The sequence below is a fragment of the Nilaparvata lugens genome, chromosome X (genome assembly GCF_014356525.2).
Source record: "Nilaparvata lugens isolate BPH chromosome X, ASM1435652v1, whole genome shotgun sequence".
NCBI lineage: Eukaryota > Metazoa > Arthropoda > Insecta > Hemiptera > Delphacidae > Nilaparvata > Nilaparvata lugens.
The window spans coordinates 86,072,498-86,079,431 of NC_052518.1; positions in this window are offsets into that span (position 1 = coordinate 86,072,498).

The following is a 6,934-nucleotide window of genomic DNA, read 5'->3' on the forward strand; positions in this document are numbered from 1 at the left end:
GTCCAGGCATAGATGGCATTAATAGTAAGATTTTGAAAAAAATAGCGCCTTTTATAGCTTGGCCGTTGACTTTTATAATAAATAAATGCTTTGAAAGAGGATTTTTTCCAACTTCATTCAAGATTGCTAAGATTAAACCACTTTTCAAATCAGGGGATAGGAAACTTGCAGAAAATTATAGACCAATTAGTTTATTAAGTTCATTGACTAAAATAATGGAGAATTGATAAAAAAACAGATTATTAAGTTTTTAAACAAACACAAAATAATAGAAGAGAATCAGTTTGGTTTTCAGAGTAAAAAGAGTACAAATGATGCCCTGATCAAATTCTCGAACGCGGTTTCAGATCGTTTGAACCAAGGAAAGAAAACCTAGCTATCTTCCTGGACCTAGCAAAAGCTTATGACACTGTGTCTCACGATAAGTTATTGGACAAATTAGAGTGGGTTGGCATAAGAGGATTACCTTTGAAATTGTTCAAGAGCTACTTGTCAAATAGAGCACAGATTTTATCACTTGATGACTCAGTAAGTGAAATACCTCTTTCATGCTATGGTCTCCCTCAAGGCACTGTCTTATCACCTATCCTCTTCCTGTTATATGTGAATGAAGTACTTAGATTAGAGTTGAATGGAGGGGAAGTATATTCATTCGCAGATGACACAGTGTTGTTGTATGGGGGTGAAACATGGAATGAGACCTATGAGACGGCCGCTAAAGGCGTCTCTACACTAAAAAGATGGTTGGATTTCAACTCCCTTAGTTTAAATATTAAAAAAACAAAGTATATTGCTTTTTCAAGGAGTATTGCTGGAAGAGAAGAAACGAACTGTGTACTTAAACTGCACATTAATTGTGAGAATTTTAACAATAATTTAGCTGCATGTAACTGCCCTGAAATAGAAAAAACCAGCCACATCAAATACCTAGGTATAATTATTGATGAAGGATTTAAATGGAAAAGACACATTGATTATTTGTGTGAGCGATTAAAGTTTGTATCCTATAATTTCTATAAATTGCGGTCCATACTCCAGATACCAATGTTAAAAATGGTTTACTTTGCAATTGTACAGTCCCTACTGCAATATGGATTAGTGGTTTGGGGGGGAGCATTCAACACTCATCTATTAGCTCTATTTATAATACAAAAAATGATTATAAAAACAATACTAAATAGACCCATGATATACCCTTCTATTCAAGCCTTCAATGAAATTAAAGTGATGACAATCCGCCAGCTGTATGTATTGAACGTCTTTAAATACTTTCAGAGTAACAAAAATATATTTTTTAAAATAAATAACGAACATCAACGAACCAGATACAATATAAATAAATATAAATGTTATGACTCAGATCTGACAATCATCCGTAAGCAGCTTATTTATATAGCACCAAAAATAATCAATAAATTACCTTCAGATCTCATTGAATTTCCATGTATCAAAACTGTCCCTAATAACATAAGAGATTGGATTTGCCAGAATTTTTATTTTGATTTGAATATTTTGTGATTTTTTTCGTATAGGAATTGCGATTTGCCAAGATTTTTTTTCCAATATATTTTGTGTTTTTTTTTTCTTCGTAGAAGTATTACGATTTGACAGAATTTTTATTCCAATTTGAATATTTGTTATTTTTTTCGTATGGGAATTACGATTTGCCAGAATTTTTTATTTTCAATTTAATATTTTGTGATTTTTTTTTTGTTTTTGTAAGAATATTATGATTTTCCCTCTTCCCATTTACCATGAAATGCGTTCTATATACCCTGTTTACACTGTATTCATGGATCACTATATGAATAAGAGAGTACCATAGTTATATAGAATATTAAGATACTCGAGAGAATTTTTTAATTTTTTTGTTGTGAATTCTGTTTCGATTCCTCGTTTCAGAATTTACTATTCTGTAAAGATATTTGCTTCTGTGCTAAATCAATTTAAATCAGGTTAAGCGTATTATAATTTCATCTCCTACTCCCACTGGCGAACAAGAGTCATCTTATGCCAGTGGTTTTTTCACTTACCGTTTATTATTATTACACTTTGGTTGTATTGTATTGTCATGTTGAGCTTTGTTTGATTCATGTACGTATATGTATTTATGAGTGTGGAATAAATAAATAATTTGAAAATTTGAAATTTGAAAACAACATGCACTGAACGGTAGGAAAGGAAAAACGAAGGGAAAAGGAATAGGAAAGGAAAATGGAAAACTTAGGGTGTGGGTTAAACTAATAGGGAAGTATGGGGGCAAGTTTCCTAACTGGCCTAACATACTCACCAGAGTTAGTTTTCACGTGAGCTGAGCACACAACACCCTTAGCATCACTTATGATTTGGGTGACTCTACCTAACGGGTATGATAAGGGTGATGAATTGTCCTCTTTAATCCATACTAACTGCCCTACCTGAAGGTTTGTGTCACTCTCAAACCACTTATTCTTCTGTTGAAGAGTGTGGAGGTATTCACTCTCCCACCTCTTCCACAATCTCTGAGTGAAGCAATTAACCTTTTCCCAACGAGACAGTCTGTGCTCGTTGACATCACTCACTTCAATTTCAGGAACCGCCAACAGAGGGCGATGAACAAGGAAATGTCCGGGAGTCAGCGCCTCGTAGTCATCAGGAGATGAAGAGAGCGCATACAACGGTCTCGAATTGAGTATCACCTCAATTTTCACCAACAGAGTGGAAAGCTCAACAATAGTTAGGACCGAATTTCCCACTTCACGAAATAAATGGAATTTCACATTTTTAATATTAGACTCACAGATTCCATTCATGAAAGGAGCATGTGGAATATTAAAACGAAATTGGATGCTTTTAGATGACATCGCATCACAGACGTTGGATTGATTTTCTGATGATCTGAGAAATTCAACAATTTCCTTCAATTGTCGCGCAGCACCTTTGAAATTCGTCCCTTGATCACAGAATATTTCTTTAGGCAATCCACGCCTAGAAACAAAACGATGGAGAGTGTTAATAAACTCTTCGGATGAAAGACTTGTAAGCACCTCAATGTGACAAGCTTTTGTTGCCAGACAGACAAACAGTGCAAAGTATGCCTTGTACGTACGAGCTTTGGGCCGAATACTCTCTTTGACAGTGAAAGGACCAGCTAGATCGACCGCAGCCTTCAGAAAGGGAGCACTGGGAACAACACGAGAGCTGGGAAGATCACCCATGACGGGAGCAACAGGAGTTGCATTGAATAAACGGCAACGAGTACAATTGAAAATCACATTTCTGATAACACTGTGTGCTCCAACAATCCAAAAATAATGCTGAATAAGAGCACGCACTATTCTTGGTCCAGCATGAAGATGAGAAATATGATAATACTCAATGAGGAGTTTAGTAGAATGACTATCTTTATGTATCAAACAAGGATGCTTGGCTTCATATCCTAAAGCACTATTTACCAATCTGCCACCAACACGAATCACACCATCACAATCCAAGAATACAGACAATTTTTGGAAACTCTTATCACAGGGTTTACCCTCTTTCAATAGGTCGAGTTCACGATTGAAATGACACTTTTGAACAATTTTAACACAATAAATTTGTGCACATTTCAACTCTTGACCACTAAGTGCGCCTGATTTACGACAGACACCACTAATTGATGCTTTACAGTTATTCACGAAACGTAAAACATAAGCACAGGAACGTAACAATCTCATGTATGAGGAGAAACGTGTTATCTGAATAACAGCAGTCTCTTCAGTGATATTCAAAACAACACCTTTATTTTGTTTCACATCAGGCAGAGTTTCAGTAGCAGGGTAAGTCATAGATGACAACGGCCAACATGACAACGAATTAGAACACCACGTTGGAGCATTGAACCAATCTTGCAAATTGCACAAGTTTTGGGGAGAAAGGCCTCTTGATCGTACGTGTTGAAATCAGTACCAATGTGATTCCAATCTGAAATATTAGTCAACTCTAATATTCTCACAACACGATTTGCAACAAACGTTTGCAACTTGTAAGGAGGTATATGCAAGATAAAACAATAGTTGAATCACTGAACAGAAACGTAGATTGAAGATTGATTTTTTCCAGTGAAGGAAGGACTGAAACATACAATCGCGAAAGCAACAATGCAGCTTGAAGCTCTAATCGAGGAATAGACAGAGTTTTCAACGACGCAACTTTAGGAATTGCCAGCAGCAGAACATCGCCCTATAATCCAGCCGGTAATGGGCAAGTCGAACGGTACAATGGAGTTATATGGAAAAGTGTGATGCTAGCCCTAAAATCGAGAGGTTTGAACAACAGTCACTGGGAACAAGTTCTCCCCGATGCCCTTAACTCTATTCGTTCCCTATTATGCACAAGCACCAACTGCACACCACATGAGCGGATGTTTTTACATGCAAGAAACTCAAGTAATGGAAAACCATTACCATTGACACCTGGACCAGTATGGTTGAAGAAGATGACAAAAAACTCAAAACAAGAATCGCAAGTTGAAAAAGTTGAATTAATCGAGAGTAACCCTGAATATGCGTTTGTTCGCCACAACGACGGCAGAGAATCGACAGTCTCACTTCGCCAGCTCGCCCCATACCCCACGAGTGCCGATTGATATTAAGGGGGGAAGATTGTGATGATAAAACAGCTGTAATATTTATAATCTGTTATCTCTGTTACTAAGACACATATTTAATGTCGAATAAAGCTCGTGTTGAGTCCAATTCTATTACAGGGATCTTACTCAAATTGAAAATACTACTTTACTATGACTTCAAAAATCTGGTCCGCCATCTTGGATCCGCCATATTGAATGCAACTTTATTTTTTTAAATTAATAGGAAGGTGGTCATGCGATACATGATTTCGATACGAAATTTCAAGAGAAAATGAATGGTGAAAATCGCATTTCGATATCTCGAGCCGTTCAAAAGTTATTCGCGTTATATTCAATATCATGCATATCAGAAATTCAATACATAAGTGGCATTGATTAATAATGTGAATATCTTCTGAACGATTTGAGAAATCGATATGCGGTTTTCGCCATTCATTTTCTCTTGAAATTTCGTATCGAAATCATGTATCGCATGACTACCTTCCTTTTTAAAAAAATAAAGTTGCATTCGATATGGCGGATCCAAGATGGCGGACCAGATTTTTGAAGTCATAATAGTGTAGTATTTTCAATTTGACTAGAATCCCCAATCACACCCACCAAACAACCGTCAAATAACCTTTGTGTATGAGATATTAAGCCGTTCTCGGACTTTTCACCCACTCTGTATGCTAACTTAGATAAATGGATGTTTGTTGAGTTCTGCACATCATTCCTGTTTCAAATTTCAAAGAACTATTAAACTGAAATACAATAACCCTCATAATATCTTTATCTTAAACAAGTATCTGAAAATTCAACTGAATATTTTTTAATTCCAATGAAAATAAATATTTCAAATGAAACTCAGGAAGGAAGCAAGCTGAAATGGAAAATGCAGGTTTGCGAAGCGAGCCTGCTGATCCAATTTCTGGATAATCGAGCCGGGGTCAGTGGTGGGCTCCACCTAGCCTCCTGGCTAGACAGATAAGGCGAGCGAAGCGTGCTTGCAGGCTAGTACGGTATTTATAGAGAACATTACATGGAAAATATGGGAAAATAGTAATTCTTTTTTGAACAAAAAATTGCAAAATATTCGAATTGAAATGAAATTTCTAGAAAAACCAATCCCTTTCGTTTTTTTGAACCATTTTATTATGTAGAACTTCAATGAGATCTGTGGGAAATTCATTATTTATTTCTGGTGCAATATAAATAAAATGCTTAGGAATTATTGTCAGATCTAAACCATAACATTTAAATTTATCCATATTGTACCTGGTTCGTTGGTGATGATTATTATTATTATTATTATTATTATTATTATTTTGTGAATATATTTTTGTTACTCTGTGAGTATTTGAAAAAGTTTAATACATACAACTGGCGGATTGTCATTACTTTGATTTAATTGAAGGATATATTATGGGTATTGTTTTTATAATCATTTTCTGCATTTAAAATAGAGTCAAAGATGAGAGTTGAATGCTCCCCCAAAACATGAATTCATATTGCAGTAAGGAGTGGACAATATTGTAAAGTAAATCATTTCTATCACTGGTATTTGGAGTACGGATTGCACCTCATAGAAGTTATAGGATACAAACTTTATCGCTCACACAAATAATCAATGTGTCTTTTCCATTAAAATCCTTCAACAATAATAATTATGCCTAGGTATTTGATTTCCATCTAGCTGTTAGCCCTGTTGTCAATGTCTGCAGTAGCAGAAGTCTTCGGGGTGATTTACAGCATTTATTTAGGATTTTCGTCAAATAATAATTATAAAATAACAACAATAATCTATTTGCATGAAACTGCCCTGAAATAAAAAAACACCTACATCAAATACCTAGGCATAATTATTATTGTTGAAGGATTTTAATGGAAAAGACACATTGATTATTTGTGTGAGCGATAAAGTTTGTATCCTATAACTTCTATGAGGTGCAATCCGTACTCCAAATACCAGTGACACATTTTGAGTTTTTTGTCATCTTCTTCAACCATACTGGTCCAGGTGTCAATGGTAATGGTTTTCCATTACTTGAGTTTCTTGCATGTAAAAACATCCGCTCATGTGGTGTGCAGTTGGTGCTTGTGCATAATAGGGAACGAATAGAGTTAAGGGCATCGGGGAGAACTTGTTCCCAGTGACTGTTGTTCAAACCTCTCGATTTTAGGGCTAGCATCACACTTTTCCATATAACTCCATTGTACCGTTCGACTTGCCCATTACCGGCTGGATTATAGGGCGATGTTCTGCTGCTGGCAATTCCTTTTGATAGTAGGAAATTTTTCAAAGCTGATGACATAAACGATGTTCCTCTATCGGAATGTATG